Below are 18,191 nucleotides of genomic sequence, written 5' to 3' on the forward strand. Positions count from 1 at the left end.
CCTCTAAACCTCAGTGGAAAACATTCTCTGTTAACAAACATTTTGTTAGATCTATTCTTTGTGCACATTTGGGGCCAATAAAGTGCTATGAGATTAATCAAAGTTTGCAACTGAGGCTGGTCACCAAACCAATACTGCTAAATAACTAGAAGCACATTAGGTTCCACAAGGAAGATAGACAATGATTACGTTTCTAAACTACAAAAGGTTTACTAAAGGAAAATGTTTACAGAAGAGAAAAATAATAACGTTTGCATAAATTAATATGAAATTCAAATCGAAGCAAAATTACAAAAGAAGAGGACGAATTAGCATAGAGTTGTCTCAGTGAAAGGTGTAGAAAGACAGTTCTCTCATAAAGAGAGCATACCCTACTCTGCTCTAAGCTATCTCGAAGGTGGACCAATTACTTCTTAACTGTAACCTACTCTGCACTAGCTTAAAATAAAACAATTGTAACATTTGCTTCGCCTGCTGGTAGATTTCATCAAAGGATTAAATCAGGTCAGAGCGAAAACATACAATCTTGAGCTAATTAGCTTCTCAAGAGCCTCCACAATAAAGCTTTTCTCAGCGTCTTTCAAACTTACATTTATCTGGAACATATGAGATACTTTGAACCAGCCCGTGTCTGCAGGTGTACTGATGAATCCAATTACAACATTTAATGATTATTACAGTAAAGAATACATTTCACATGGGGATGAAAGCAAGGGAACATTACAGTGTTAATTTGACTTTGCCTAGTAGTAGAAGTTCACGTGTCATGTAGCAAGATGGCAACCAATGTTAGCTAGCCATTTTAAAAGGCAGGTTTACATTAGCTATGATGAATGTAAATGTGAATAATACACAACTAATAAAGTTAGCATGTTTACAAGTAATGCAAATATAATTTTATGAGAAAAAAATCCTTAATTACTATCAGCCTAGTTACACTGTCAACAAATTGGTCACTTAACCATTTAAATAAAAACGCTAACCACCCAAGTGTTTGAAAGTTCTTTAAAGGTTTCGCGATGCTATGTCAAGTATAAATGGCGTAAATGATTAATCGTATATTTTTAGCCAGCTCATTAAGACAGCGTTAATATTTCGAGACTGGTAAGTAAGAGCCAATGTCAACTTTAGAAGTATATAATTCGATTCCGTTGTCGTGCGAGGGAATATATTGGGGTGAGGGGAGGGAGACACTGGCACGAGAGACCAAGCAGCAGAAACCCTCGCGTCAGAAAATAGGGTGGAAAGGCGAGGGCGCGCGCACTTGTCTCAGGAAGCCTCTGTCAGGGGTGGAGCGCGCTCACATCCCGTTTGACTAGAGTAGGAAAGGAGGCGGGCGAGCACCGTGCCCCCGCAGACCACGCCAACGTTTATATTCAACGAGCCTGAGGCGTGCGTGAACCAAGTGCATCCCTTTCATTCGGATGGTCTTCCGTTTTCCCGGCCGCGCGCCGGCCCCGCCCCCACCTTCTCTCGATGCGCCGCGCGCCGCTGTCACCTCCAGCACCAGCAGACAGCGCAGTTTGACAGGAACGACTCTTCGCACACACGCCCCCTCGGTAGCAGCAGCAGTCCCCTCCGTGTCCGACGCAGGTAAGGGAGACGGAGAGCAGGGCCGTCCCTGGGAAATCCAGGAAGGAGAATAACGAGCGAATAACGGACCCGCAGCCTCGTCGACCGTACCATGGACAGGGCCAGCAGTGAAAGCGGCTGTGTGAGAAGCCGGCGCCTCACCGTGACAGCCCATACCGCCACTCGCCCTTATTCCATTAAGTGTTAGGGACAGTCAGCCCCGTGACTCTCACGCCAAGGGGTGCGGGAGGACCTACAAGTGGCTGGGCCCCTACCATACGTGAGTAAAGGGGTGGGCTTTAACCCATGATGTGCGCCTGTCACTGGTGAAACCCTCCCCCAGGGAAGGAGAAGCAAACATGATACCACATAAATGCGTAGAAAATAGCGCCCCGTGAGCACGAGGAGTGCGTGTTATGGCGAGGGGTGGGGGCGCCTATGGTGTGAACGTGTTTAGCGGTGGGGTCTCATCATTGGGGGTGAGACACGCAGCTGTGATCCTCTTAATTTTGAGGGAGAGACACTTATCCGGTAGGGACTTCGTCTGCAGGGTGGAGGGAGTCGACTGTTTGGGCAGGGCTCAGGAGGAGGGAGTATGATGGAGCCCTGTCTTGGGGTGGTCTCTGTGCTAGGGGAAGGGATTCATGTGACGAACATAGCTCCTGCTTAGGAAGAGCTCTTTTTGTAGACACTATATGCTGGTGTAGGGGGAGCAGAAGGGTATTTCTTAATCCTGGGTGGATCTATGTGTGTGGGGGGTGGGCATGGGGATCCATATCCTGTGTTTTATGCCCTCCCCCTTGCCGCAGTGCCTCTTGTAAGCTTTGTGGAAATAGTCCATTCTGCACCTGCTGCTCTCACGTTAGTAGGTTACAACAGGAGGGCGGGGCTGGTGGAGCACCGTGTATCTGGCGCTTTAATACATGCATACCTGTGCTGGTGACAGCCGTGGAGGGTATATTTAATGCAGGTGTGGGTGAGGTGTGGTCCATTGTTCATCGCCTCCTGGGCTTCGAGATAAGGGTGGTGCATCCTTTTCTATTGTGCTACAGCGACAGCCACAGAAGGAGCGAGGGCGCTGCCTTCTTTTCTACCAGTCCTCAATTCTGAATTTTTATTTATTTGCTTGTAACACATATCAGTGGCACATCTACTCGCAGGTGTACGAGCTGGGTGTGGTAAGAGGCGATATTGGGTGATAATGTTGGGAAGAAGGCTCTCCAACCAGGGGCGCAATCCTTCGTGAATATGGAAACACTTTATTGTGTAGCTTGTGTAAGGGATGTTCTATTGGTGGTCCTGTCCAGAGTGTATACTGACTATCGTTGAGATTTTAAGGGAGAAGGACTATTGCACCCTACTGGAGACCAAGAGATTAGAGTGGCTGGTGACACTTGTTGGGCTAATGCTGGATAGTGTTCCCTGCCATTGGGGCCTCAGAGAGCAGTGTTGATTACCATGAAGCTGAAAGGGATCCATGATGGCTTGTTAGTGGTGTTCGTGTTCAGTGCACTCCGTTGGTGGGGAGGGGTTTCATGGAGGACTTCATTGACACTGCACCCCTCCAGCGAAAATGGCAGAGACGCTCCCCCACCCCTTAAATCAGTGCATCGCCTCCCCACAAGGAGGTTACCAGGAGCCGCCCCCTCATTTCCCCTTTCCCCCCAATGTGTATGGCATTCAATAGCCATATCCGTCCCCCTTTCTTTGGCCACTCCAAATACGTATTTCTACAATCTGATGGAGCAGATTTTCTAGCCCACGGCCATGTTGTTTGGCGTGTAGCTCAGAAGCAGCCCCGTGACCTTTCTCAATTTACCTTTCGGGATTCGAAAGGGGATGGGTAGTGCGTTTTTTGTTTGAGATTCGGGTCCGAGCAGCAATGCACGATGCGATGCCAATCTCACTCCAATTTGCCACTGGCAATTCTTTGTATTGTCTGTCTGCAGGTGCAGTTATGTGTTCTGCATTTAATGTTTTTGCCTTGCTGGGTAGGCGGGGACATCTACAGTACATAAAAGGGATTTAAGTAAACGGATTGGCGTTTTGATCTATTTCTGTCTTCGTGTGGACTAGTTAATGGCGGGGACGAGCATGGTATGGTGTTGGCTTTTGGACACTGCAGAAGGTGTGAACAGAGTGAGGGATAGAAGGGCAGAGAGGGAGAGACAGCGCGAGAATGGATTTGTTTCTCGTTTTACGCCAAATTCCATATTTAGCACTACGTAGCTACACAATGCAGGACATATTTACCATAATAGAATAGAAATACAGAATTGACAATTGTTATGAAAACTAACCTAAAGGTGTATTTTGGACGTTTCAACGCGATCGTGAAGTCGTCGTTTCTGTGCATGTGCGCCCTTCTTTTGTCAAATGATCCTTTGTCATGTTACGATATGAGCGCGTAAATGTAAATGACAGGCAGGGCACTCAGCGGTAGCCGTCTCAATAACTCATCGCAGCCCAATTCTGTCATTCGTATTTGCTTGCATATCTGTACTCGCACAAAGGACTGTTTTAACATTTTTCGATAGTTCTTTCCATTAACAAACCGTGGGCGTGCCCCAAGTTACACTGACTCGCGCATTTGTGGTTTGATGCCGCGCATACCCCTTTGTCTGATGATGTTCATGTTTCCAGCTTTGTTTAATGCAATATGTAAACTGAATTACAGAGTATACCGCACCTGGGTATAGTTTAGGCTGACCTTTTCTCGCCCGCCCTCCACTGAAATACACTAGAGGATTGAACCCGTTTAACTCTCGGATAATGCAGGTTGCACATTAAATGTTATTCCTCCTTACTACGAGAAAGACTCACGCGGTTGCACAATAATTTAAACGAGCCTATAGTGCTATATTTCCTAAGGAAATTAAACAGGCACCAGCATGCTTTACTCTCGAAAGACACAAGAACATACTCATTGTTCTGGTTAATGCAGGATATAGTCATATACATAGGATCCCATCTACTGTAACGTTCAGAACTACACTTTTCCTTTTTAATCATCGATCATTGCTATTTAAAACCGACCGTGCATTTTTAACATCTAAACGTATGTGTTCCACTCACTGACCTAAAAATATTGACGCATAGGGTAAAATTGGTCAATTCATATGGATAAGATGCTCTTGTTTTGTCACTGTGAATCAGCTGTAGGTGAAAAGATATGAACACCCATCAACCATTGGTAGATGGGTGAAGTTTCCAACTGTGAAAGTACTACTATGTGAAGCAGTCAAGTTCTCCCAGATTAAAAAAAACACTGCCTTCCAAGGTTTGTGCATATTGTGGTAGTCCATGTGCAAAGAATTATGGTTACATGTGCCCCGTGTAAGGACTGTTGGCGCAAATTAGACTTCCAGTGAAAGGATCACTCATTTTGGATGTTTCTGAGACTCAAACGCATAATTTGATTTGTTTTAATAGGTAATCTTGCCCACAGGTATTTTTTACTCCCACAGTTATTTTTTTACAAATGTGTTTGCACCATAGATCTAATTATACACAGTATATTGATTTTAGTTGTTTTACTGTTTGGTCTGCTAATTTTACATTTGTAGGGTAGTTAATCCAGCGACTGTGGTGAACTTGTTACATTTGCAAGTTTACGTTTAAGGGCGAGATTGAGGGCGATTTGTGCAGGTCATTTTGCATAAACGTGTTATCTGTCTCAAATGTTTGTGTCATTTATGCATGTGTAATTTTCTGCCTTGTGCAAGGTCCACAACTGAACTTTAGGCATTGAAGTACTCCTGGTTATATACTATTGTCTTAGATTTTCTTTCTGATCGTTAAAAAATACAAATCTGTTTCAAATTTAGGAGTAACTATGTGGATTAAATGTCAGATTTTTATACATTGGCCTTTGTTAACTGGGTCCAACATAGTTTTCCAATGGTTATTCTATGTCACTTATTCTGTCATGCACCAGAACCCCTGCTTTGTAAACTCCTTAACATATACATATATATACATATACATATGTCCACTTTCTAAGCACCTTAATGATATTTTCTTGACTGAAATTCTCCTTTCAAACCCAACCCTGAAGTATCTACTAGTAAGCTATATTTCAGAGAAAAGGTAGACTCTTTATTTGGAACATAACTAAGACACTGTATTGAATCATTTTATAGGACTCCGGAAGTATAAGACACCAGTTATCCAGGGCCATTTACTCTCAGATACCAAAGGCACAGCACTTTCATTTCAATAGTTGCACCCATATTTTACCCTGCCACTTTTTTATCAACTGTTTCTGGCACCATTTTTGGTACTTTACTCAAGTACTAGTAAGGCTCTTTTGTTATTTTAGGTTCTTCCTCTTGTCATACTGCCTCCAATCTTACATGATATGTGGTTCAAACCAGTAGCATTAATGTATTTCCGAATAGATCATATTTGTACCAAGTCACAGGCACACTTGTCCACATTCTAAATGTGTTTACAGATAGTGATGTGTGTTTTCAGTATTGTAACATAGCAGCTCACTAATATTACTGGAAATAATCTCTGCCAAGCCTTTCCACTTCTCACATGTGAAGTCTTGTTGTGATCTAAACAAACTATTATTATGGATGTTGCATGAAACAAACACATTTCACTGCAGAATGTCTATAATTGACTTTTACACATTACCCACATTAAAAATAAATGAAAGGAAAATGCTATTTAAAACAATCTGTTTAAGAATTGTTCAAGGTCATCAAGGCAAAACTGAGAACAGAGCTGGCTCTATCAGCGACCCCCCCCCCCCGGAAAGGCTTGGGCCCTGGGCCAAATCCCACTTTGCCAATGCCACAAAATGTCTCGCAACAAATAACTAGGTTTTTACATTTCTACGGATGGGTCTAAAAAAACAAGAAGTGTACTGTGCAGATAGAGCTATAGAGCTTGTCAAGCAAACTTCGAGAAAAGGTGAATGCAGTCCTCATATCTTGCCTGCTTTGACTTCAGCCACTTGTATTTCGTCCACAACTCAGTGCACCACAGGCAGGCTGTCAGAGTCTTTAACTGATTTAGACCCGTTGGGTTGATCATGAAGTTGTATGCTGCAAAGAAAAAGGGCCAAATTGTATGTCTAGCTTCAATGCACCCGAAAATATTTTAAACAGCCATACTTGTGTGTGAACTCTATAACAGTAACTGTGTACCTTGTGCCCTGCAGATACATTGAACATTTGCATTTTTGCCTTGTGGTGCCCACAGGAGGACAGGGGTGCCACCAGGAAAATTGATAAAGTGTTTGGGGGGGGGGGGGCTTCCAGGAGTTCACCCCCTCCTTTAAAGTTGGTTAGTTATAATATACCAACATCTAAAGTCTCCCATGGGGGCATATTTATTACACTGGAAGAGGTATATGATGTTTTTAAACCTTCCTATAATGGTACATTTTGTCTTATAGCTGTAGAATGCGAGGAATTATGTTGTTCGGACCTAAGGCTGCTTTACAGTATGTGTTAAAATAGAAAAATGATTTATGCACACGATTGAGCATTGATATGCTATATTGATAATGACGAAGTTAACAACAAATCACTATGGCCCTTATAACCATGTTGGGGGTAAGCCATCCGATAGCTCGTCGGAGGCTTTCCGCCTTACATCATAGGTTTCTGTCCGACTGCCGTATTATGATACTGGCGGTTGGAGCGAAACCCACGGGGCATTTCTGCTCTGCTTCCGACAGGCTCACTGAGCCCGACGGGATGGCAGGCGGAATAGTAATCCCAAAATGGCAGCAGAGGCATCCTTGGCTCTACCGTTGGGATTACGATGTCACTTTCTGCCTGTCCTTTCATGGATTTCTGCCCACCGTGAAAAGGTAGGTGGAAAGTGACTTTGGGGGCCCCTATCAGGGCACCCTTCTCCACGGCCCTTCGCTATGAGGCCTGGGGGACACGTATAGTGTGCCCTAAACAACCCTGCTTTGTGTGGCAGGCACCACATGGTGTGCGGTGCCTGCCGCACAGTCCAGGGATGTTCGAAAACATCCTTTTTGGGTCGAGCATCAGAGCGCATGCGCTGTCTGCAAGACCTGCTGTAATCACTCCTTAGGAGTGAAATCACAGCAGCTGCTTGCCATTGGCTGACAACTGCATCGCTGCTTCTTTTGGCCGGTGCTCCCAATATATCACTTATGTTTTTAAACCAGGAGCACCGGCCAATTATAGTTTTCTAACACCTAGGTTTTAGCTGGACGTATTTTTTTCTTACAAGCTCCTCATTCCGGGTCCCCAATTCCAGCCCACTAACCTGCAAAAGTAATTTAGAATAGTGCAACATCGTGTCTATGAGCTCTTCTCCCATCCGAATAGGCTAACAACATATTTATAGGGAGATGAGGCCAATCATTTTACGCAAAAATGAAAAACCACCAATCCAGAATCCTGTGTCATCCATCAAGTTAAAATCAAGTGTTGCTTCTGGACCGGAGAGAGCATCTCGATGTAGGCGCCCTCATTTGACAAAAAATACCATGAAATAGCACGCCTCGATAAGCTGTCGGAGTATGTCAAAACTCGTTACTTTCAGCACCAAAATGTAAGAACCTCACCCACTCATTATGCCAAGAACCTCCTCCAATCACAAACGTTTATCTCCAATCAAAGTTGTTAGGTAAATTCACTCTTATGTTATGGTTCTGGCTCAAAAGACCAAAACCACTGAAATTTGCCAGTTATGGGTAGCAGCGCACACAACACATGAATAGCTCACAGCAGCAGCAATTCACAAAACACCTATTTATCAATGACACAAAAGCGGTTAAAGGGAGAGCATCACAGCCAACAGCGTGAGTTATTTGAGCGTGTGAGTTATTTGCTGAGTGCATTGCTATCTGAAAGTGGCAGAGTTCAGTGATTTTTCAAGTTTTTAGTCGGAACCATAGCTCACTTTTTAACTACTTTTTTGTGAAAAAAATATCTGTCCATATGTGTGTGTGTGTATATATATATTCAGTGAAAAAACCATAGGTTTCACACATGTTATAGTTAGCTGGACATTTTACTCGTAAAAAACCAATGAAATTGCCCCGTTATAGTTAGTTCAGCTAACTATAACTCGCGCGCCCGCAATGCACTGCTGATGACGTCACATATTACATCACTCATGACATGGTCAGTGACATCACTCATGACATCACTGATGACATCTCAAATGACATCACTGATGACATCACTGATGACATCATCCTTGTGATAGAGTGGCAGACCTCCTCTCACCTTAATATAAGCTTTGATACACACATTCAAAAATAGAGACTAAAAATTTCAAAACAATGGACATACCAATACCAGTTACAACAACCTCTTCAGTAATTCTAAGATCCACATACACATCCACTCATTCACCAACAGTCCTATACAGTCACTCATACATGTACTCACTCATCATATGTACTCATACATCTATACATCCTGTTACACAATGCCACTCATCCATAGAGTTACTCACACACATAGTCACTCATGCTAATAAAGAATCAAACATACATTTACTTGCATATACAGTTATACACACACCACCACACTTACTTCTACGGAAACTTACACATACTTAGTCTTTTAAACAATCACTTATAGAAACACATACTTATTCATACAGGAACTCTTTCAATCTCTCACTTTCACATATACTCACATATATACACCAATAGTCACATATACTAGTTTAAAACGTATGTAGTTACTCCTGAAGACACTATTGAGACAGTCATTCACTCACTAACACACCCATACACACACTCATCCACCCATACAGTCCTGCACACATGCTGTGTTCAACACATACAAACAGTGAGTCACTCATTCATGCACCGATGCACTACGTAATACCCCCCACCGAACCATGCAGACACTCAGACTGATACTCAAAAAAACAACTAATAACCTAAATAGGCACCCATGTAGCTACTCACCAACCCATGCAGCCACTTATACACAAAGTGAGAGACTGATACAGATATTTACATATTTAAACATTATTCACTAAGCCATGTATTCACTATGATACACTTAATCAGTCAGTTACACAATCAATTTTTCAAAAACAAATCATCCATTTAGACACTTATATACCCATTTATTCTTCCATCGACCATGAGATATACATATATAAAACATATTTAATTTTCAGAATAACACACATTCACTAGATGATGTCATCAGTGATGTCATCAGTGATGTCATTTGAGATGTCATCAGTGATGTCATGAGTGATGTCACTGACCATGTCATGAGTGATGTAATATGTGACGTCATCAGCAGTGCATTGCGGGCGCGCGAGTTATAGTTAGCTGAACTAACTATAACGGGGCAATTTCATTGGTTTTTTACGAGTAAAATGTCCAGCTAACTATAACATGTGTGAAACCTATGGTTTTTTCACTGAATTTCTAAGGTTTTTTAAATGCTAATTCCTAACTATAACGTGTGTGAAACCTATGGTTTTTTCAGTGAATTTCTAAGGTTTTTTAAATGCTAATTCCTAACTATAACGTGTGTGAAACCCATGGTTTTTTCATTGAATTTGCAAGGTTTTTTAAATGCTAATTCCTAACTATAACGTGTGTGAAACCCATGGTTTTTTCAGTGAATTTGCAAGGTTTTTTAAATGCTATTTTTTTTTTATATTCTTCATTTTTTTCAAACATATTTTTATTTTAATTTTCTTATCTTTTATAAAGACTATGCTTTAATTTTTAAAATCCTTAAATATTTTTTTTATATATATTTTTTAAAATAAACATGTAAAATTTATTTCCAGATTTTTTTTTTTTTTTTTTTTTATAGTACGCGTACCGTAAGCTCACGGTAAGCGTACGGTTTACGCAACGTCCGTAATCTATCTACGCTGCTTGCGTATAGTTACGCACTTTGCGTAGCCGCGCGTACTGCGCGTGGGACGCGTGCGCGCTTACGCAACACGCGCACGTTACGCGGAAGTGCCGGGAAATGACTGTTATGCGCATGTGCGCAAGCGCGTGTCTTTTTTACGCGCACGCGTACTTTTTGCCGTAAGCGCACCGTAAGCGTACCGTAAGCGTACGGTAGGTCATGTGATCTTGAAACACAACTTTTGATTGGTTGAAACTACTTTCAGTTCTAGAACTCTCCTACACCACACCCATTCCCCTCATTTCTGCTTGTGATCCCTTGGGAGAAGGAGCTGGTTTGTCTTTGGGATACGATGGCAGAACAGCAGAGCTCTTCTGAGAGTGAGGCTAGCACCAGCAGCACTGTCTTGAGGCAGAGAGCGAGGAAAGTAAAACCTTCTTATGTTTGGGATTATTTTACTTTTCCAGAAGGCCAGCAAAAGGTGAATGCACCCTTAGTTACTTGCAAGCTGTGTCAGCGTGTACTTTCTAGAGGTAATCCTGACAGGAAGTATTCCTTTGGGAATCACACCATGATGAGGCACCTCAAGGATGTACACAAAAGGACACATGCTCAACTTTTTGGAGGTAACTCTTCAGAAAGACGAGCCAGTACATCCACAGCAGCTCAGCCTGGACCATCACCTGCAGAGCTTACTCCTTCTTCTGCAGCTCAGGTGAGCCCTTCATCTGTGGGGGGAGAATCTCCTTTTGCTGGCCCTCTGGAAATGAACCCTCGATTTCGGAAGGTTGATATTCATTGCACATTTTGTAAAGCTCTAATTTGTTATAGGGAGACCAGTGTTTCCCTAGTGAATAACAAAATAGATCAGCACATTTGTAGCTTTGAATGATTTTCCCATGGTTCCTTTCCTCTGTCCCTGCATGAACACAACGGTTCTTTTAAGAGCCAACCTTATCTTTCATCTTTTTTTTACATTTTTTTTAAAAAACTTTTTTTTTTTACCGTACGCGTACGGTAAGCGTACCTTTTTTTTTATTTTTTAAAAAAAACACTAAAAATCATTTTTCACATTACAAGGTCCTTGAAAGACTACAATTATTACTATTGACTTACCATACTCACTGAAAAAAATATTTATTCATTTGTTTTTTTAAAAAATAGTTTTTAAAATGGTTGTAGTTTACGAAAATTTTCTATATCGATCTGAAAAAAAAGAAAAAAGTATTAATATTTTTAAAACATTTTATAATACAGTACACATATTTACATTTTTTCCCAAAAAATATTTTTGCCTTATTTTTGCTGTTTTCAGAATATATTGCATTTCACTATAAATTGTGAAAGCAATTGCATTCATCATTTTACAGCGGGCAAAAAAAAATAACAATCTCAAAGATTGTATTAAAAAAGCCCAGAATCTCTTCTCACTTAAACTTATCATTACAGAAATGCATATTATTCTTAAAAAATGTCATCTAAAAACAATACTTTTTTCTTTAAAATACCGTCTGATATTTTTGTTTCAGAAGTACATTCACAATAATATATCTCAAATAACTCCAAAATACATCTGATTTTATTTCCTTTAGGCCAAATAGTATTTTTTATTCTTTCCCTGGAATAAATTTCCAAGGGAAAACCATTAAAATTCTAAAGTTTAATCTGTCCAGATCTCACCGATTCTCTGTAACATTTTGGTTCACGAAAATTTTTCGAATAATTTATTTAGTCCACAATAGAATTGCTTACTTTTCCACATGGCCAAATAGTAATTTTTGAAATTATTTTTGAAAAAATTTCCAGTGGCAGTCCAATAACATTCCAAAATTTAAAATGTGCAGAAGTTACCGATAATCTCTAAATTATTGGTTTTTCAAAATTGCATTAAAAATTTAAAAAGTCCACATTACAATTGGTTATCTTTCCTTTAGGCCAAATGATAATTTTAAAAATCTTTTTTCTACAAAATTGCAATGGTAATCCTGTAAAATGGTAAAATTATTTTGTCCAGATCTTGCCAAGTCTCTCTAAAATTTAGGTTTCAGGAAGATTAGATAGGAATTTGCTAAATCAAAAGGCAAACGTTGTTTGAAAATCAATTGGGAATCATTACACAGTGTCCATCCTTTTTCACATTTTAGATAAACTGTGTAATGTCCAGAAGTAACAGTAGGTCCATCATGGAAAATTATTGCAACAGTTACAAAAGTTTTTCCTGAAATTGATAATTGCTGTCCTGTAAACTTCTTTATTAAAGTATCCAATTTTGATCCATCAGCTCTACATCGTTGCATCATTAAAATTACATACTGTCCGTATTCCCTTAAAATTAATGTTGATAACATGTCAGAATTACACTCACCACATTTCATGCTATGATTAGCATCTTTAACTAAGTTTGCAAAAGTGACTGTTTTACTCTCTGGCAATGTCAAATAAATAAACCTTTCATTATCAACAATAGAACCACTTATATTATAACAATTATCACAACTATGTTCCCATTTATAAGAGAGACCAAAAAAAATGTCAATGGGAACTCCTTCTTCTTCCACTACCTGAAGAAAATACATCAAAAATTCGTGAGCATCTTGCTGTTCATTTTGAGAAAACTGTGTTCGTCCTGAACATACATCTAAAAGTTTTCTAATATCAGTAGCACTTTCTATTTGAGTTTTATCTTTACTCAGCTTTTGAAAAAGGAGACTGAGCTCTGAACAGAATCTTTTTCCCTGATTTATTATTATCTGCTCTTGCAAACTTTCCAGATAAAAAGCAACATTCAGCACTACATTTGCGTAGCAGTTGACACCAGAGCTATTTTCAAAATGACATCCTACAACCTGTTCTTCATTTTCCTTATTCTTTTTGCTTGCAATTACATCACTCCTCTTTTTTTTCCTCTTCTCTACATCTTCATTACAGATATTCTCATTTCTCCTTTTACGAGAAACTACACGTTTCTCCAACACAGGATACTGACCTAAATGAGGAGCATAGCTTCTTCTTAATCTATTATACTCCTTTACACAGTTTGTATCAGCACTAACTTTTGAGTCATCGAAGTCTATCATGAATAAACCTGATAATGTTTTGACTCGTGACAAAGCAACATATGCCATACCTTCTTTGAACACACTAGATCCAATGTTCACAAATGCACAATCTACAGTCAATCCTTGAGACTTGTGAATAGTTACAGCATATGCTAGAGAAAACGGAAACTGCTTCCTACGTACATATAAGTCTTTCACAAGCATGAAACGAACTGAACAACGACAAATGTCTTTAACTTCCTCTATCTGATCAAATTTTATTTTTAACCATTCAATTCCATCTTTTTTCTGATAATTAATAAAACCCACAACTCTTCCCATCGCTCCATTTACTAAGCCTTTTTCAACATCCAAATTTCTCCTTAAAAACACTCTACAGTTCATGCAAACATATAGATTTTTTTCTAATCCTGCTGTTTTGGAGATGTTCTTCTCTAGTGAGTCCAATTTATTTTTCAGTTTGCCTGTTACTGTGACAGTAATTCTTCCATCCTCAATTTTGTCCACTGCTTCCAATTTCATGATCTCTTCCTTTTCCAATTTCAAAAGCTCCTCATTGAATATTGAGCATTCACGTAGAGTTGGCATTAAGCAGATGACACTTTTGTTTTCTGCAATGTTCTTGTATATCTTCTCTGCAACTATTTCTTCCTTTGGAAATAAATTATGTAGCAGCCGAGTCTGTAATGCTTTTTTGCCAGCTTCTGTGAGTAGTCCAATCCTGATATCTTTCAGAATACTTCCATATTCTTCATCGTTTGCTTGCCTCATATTAGTTGTAAGTTCCTTGTACTCAAAGAAGGACCAAATATTTGTATTACCGATGCTTCCCAATGACTTCTTCGTGTCTTCATGTGTCACAGTATTAAACACTGGTTGTCCTTTAACCGGAGTAAGTTGCAAAAGATCCCCAAAAACGATGACGTGTTTTCCACCAAATAACACGTCATAGTCTGTCTTCAAAATTTGCTGCATTCTTAAATGCACAAAGGCAAGCATTAAGTTTGATACCATGCTCACCTCATCAATAATGAGAACTTGCATCTTCTTCAATACTCTTGAAACTTCCAAGCATGCTTCTCCAGTTAGCTTGTTGAATTGTATTTTGTTCTCATGCTCCACTGGTAACATTAGCAAACGATGTAAGGTGATTCCTTTTATGTTATATGCTGCTAACCCAGTTGGAGCAGTAACCACACAAGACAAAGTAGAATCTGTTTTTTGCTTTAGGTAGCTTCTGATGACTTTAATTAGGAAACTTTTTCCAGTGCCAGCTTGTCCGCTTACATACATCCTGATTGGATGAAATGATGTGCATGAGCACTCTTTTTTTTCATGTAGAAATCCGTGTTCAATTTTGTTTTTGATCTCTTCATAAATTTGTTGCTGCTCTTGATTCAGTTGTCTTTCCAAATTTTCTAAGTCTATAAATTCTTCTTGAGCTTGATTCATAGCCGTTTCCACTTCATTCATGGCTATTGATGCTTCATTTTCAACGATTGGTTGTCCTAGGGGATCTTGACTGTATGTTCCTGAACTTTGGCTGTCCTGAGAACTGTCTCTAGCAATTTCTGCTGCAATTGTAGTTTCCTGTTCAATTTCTTCATTTAACATTTGCAGATAAGTTGAGAATGTACTGCATTGTATGCTGTCTTTGCAAGCATTAAAAGAATCTTCATAGCTCTGGAATTCTCCCAGTAGTTCATCCTCTGAACGCCATGGTTTAAACAACTGTAAAAGAGCCAAGTAGTAAAATTCTTTCTTGTCGGTAGTGTCGCAACTCAGCTTCCGGTGATTTATCAAACTTCCTTTGGTTTGCTTCACCAAACATCCTTCTTCACCAACGACTTTATATTTTCCATTATTGATGTCTTCTGCAGCTTTCCGTGAATAAATGTAGTTCTGCAGCACTTCATAGAGACACATGTTCTCCAGATGATGACTTCTCTTGGGATAATATGTGTCCAACATGTTTGTTTTCAATATATCTGTACTTTCAGGTTCGAACTGTGCCAAATATTCAATTTCTCCAACAGATTTCAGTACCCGATTTCTCATTGCTGCAAGGCCTAAACTTGCCCAAATTATTCTTCTTGACTTAGAGTAGAGACTTGCAGAAGATAATCTATCTGAACATTCGTAGGATCCAATTTCTCGATGCGATAACATCTTCAAACTGAAACTGTACAGCTTCTTACTGACAGTCTTCTCGTGAGAAATCTCTTCCCACATTTCCTTCAATTCTGTTTTTTCTGATTTCGTAATGTAAGACGTTACATATCGAGCAACAGCAATGGAATTGTCAGCAACATACTGTATATCCATGTTAGCGTTCCACATGGATAAAATGACTGGGTTGTAGTCATTTATATTTTTTGATTCTTCTTTTCTTTTAAGGTTGTAGGTATTCTTAGGTGATTTTCTTGTGATAGTATGTCTCACAGCTGACATAAAACTGTTGACTCTTCCATTTGTAAGAACAGGTCTAGGAAATCCAAATCGACATTTAGTGTAGTATTTTTCTTTGCTCTTGTATTTCCGTCGACAGTATTTTCCACACCGATGACTTTGGAAACGTAGAACTTGCTCCTTTAACTTGTACTCTTCTGTGCTTTTAGGTATAGCACATGTTGCATATTCTTCAATGTAAGATAACACTGCTTCATCAGTATCTGTTCCAAACTTTGGGGCATCCTTGATCCACAGCAGCATATGAATATGAGGAGCACCTCTTGCCTGGTACTCTTTTCTCCAAAAGAAATCCACTACTTCTCCAAGGGGTGGATTTTTTTTATTGCAGATGAAGGACATCATAGCCTCAAATCTATGATTGAAATATCTGCAAACATTAACCGGATCCAATGAGCACAGTTCTCCTGCTGTCTTGTATTCGATGTTTTCAATGTTTGAATTGGCCTCTCGTAGAAAATCCAGTAAATCATCCCAAGCGTACTCGGCGCAGCTTAGGGTAAGGAACCATGTTGGTGTTCCTAAATTGCGTAACATGCATTTTAGTTCACCATGGCGTCGGTACCAATATTCATTTGTCCCACGCTGACAAGCCATCAGATTGATCAGTTGTGTTTCCAAATGATCATCTCGGTGCTGCACTTTCTCCATAAAATCCTTAGCAGACACATTTTGTAAATGTACTCCACTTTTTAAAATGTGATTTACTGCATAAGACAGTGCAGACAAGTCGCTTTCAAATAAAAGATGGAACAAATAAGGGATACTTTGTCGAAATCTGGGATCTTCAGCATATAGTCTTGTAGTCCGATACTCAGAAGCTGGAATCTGTTCCGGACGTTCATCGTATCGTCCTCCTTTTCCTTTAGGAAACAGCTGGGGAAAACATCGAGCTTCCAAGCTCTCCTCCCATACACTCACGGGATTTCCTTTTGCTTTCTTCATCTGAAAGAGATCAATATTGTCTCCCATAACTTCTTTCGAATGGAGAGGATGTATGCTAAAATGTTCATAAATTTCTTCTTCCTTTGACTTGTCCACTTTTTCAATTTGTCCACTTGGTGTTTCTGTATCTCCTTGTAAATCTTCTTCTTCTTCTTCTTCTACTATATAAATTGATTCATACCATTTGTTATTTTTTTTCAAATACAAATTTGCTCTTTGTACTTTCCGCACATCTACCAGCTCCTGCCAAATCTTCTTATTCTTTGTAGGTACACCATTAACCAGAATAATTAATGGTTCAGTTTCCAAAGTATCCGCATCAATAGTTTCCATATTTTTTTTCAAATCCAAGGGCAAATACACCACTCTACCTTTTAAACCTCTCACTAAATCTGAAGGAGGTAATTTACCAGTTTTGGGCTCCATACGTACTATGGTCTGGAACGGATGAACACATTGAATGAGTATAGACTCATATGTATTTAATTCAGAAAGTTCAGCAGGAATAGCATCCAATTCTAAATTATTATGTACAGCTCTGGTCGGCATTCTATTTTCCTCTAACTTGTTGTAGCAGTATTTACAAATACGCTGATCTTCACCCAATTCAAAACAATTTTCAAGAAATATATATGTTGCAAAATCCATCCACTTATAATTATCTTCATTTTCACTCTTTCTGTAGAGATCAACATTCCTAGTTTGTTTTCTATAATGAGTTCTGCGGCAACAAATACAAGTAACATTTGGTCTTTCATTAGAGACTATTGCAAATTTTGTTATGTGATCATTAAATGTCTTACTTACACAAGGTTCTACATTCTCTTCCACTTCTGCCTCATTTACTGTGTCCTTCTCTGCACTGTTTTGTTCAGGACCAAAGTAACAAAACTGAATTTCATCAACAACCTTCTCTACATCTGATACCGTTCCTCGGAACAGAGCCCTATTCAATTCATTTAACTTTATTGCTGGACTTTTGGCAAAATACAACCGTCTCACAAACTTTCTCATTTCAGTATGATGAACAGCCAGCATCCTAAAATGATGGAAAACACTATTGCACACTTTTCTAGATAGACAAGCAAGAGAATGACCCTGCAAACCAGTATTCTCTCTCACTCTGCATGGATCCAGACTTTGAAGCACCTTAATCTTTTGTTTTACACTTTTTTTACTATATTCTCTTAGAAACTCTCGAAATCTGTCAATAGATTCCTGACGCACAGTGCAAATACTACTACAATTCCAAGTGTACACTGGGGCTTTAGGACGTCTCCCCATTGCCTCATCTGCCATCACT

General features: G+C 39.6%; 1 protein-coding gene across 3 annotated transcripts in view; it reads left to right on the top strand.

Moving 5' to 3' along the window:
• The first annotated feature begins 1,396 nt into the window (after positions 1-1,396).
• LOC146871954 (microtubule-associated protein tau-like) overlaps positions 1,397-18,191 on the top strand; it is a 1,902,682-nt gene continuing 1,885,887 nt past the window's right edge. Inside the window, exon 1 of one of the 3 annotated variants that reach the window (XM_085652462.1) lies at positions 1,397-1,593. The gene's annotated coding sequence lies outside the window, so the exon portion shown is untranslated. Of the gene's footprint in view, positions 1,594-1,614; positions 1,853-18,191 lie in introns of those variants that run through there. The other 2 variants (XM_085652435.1, XM_085652443.1) reach the window with 2 other exon arrangements.

This window comes from Triturus cristatus, chromosome 1_1 (assembly GCF_964204655.1).
Source record: "Triturus cristatus chromosome 1_1, aTriCri1.1, whole genome shotgun sequence".
NCBI lineage: Eukaryota > Metazoa > Chordata > Amphibia > Caudata > Salamandridae > Triturus > Triturus cristatus.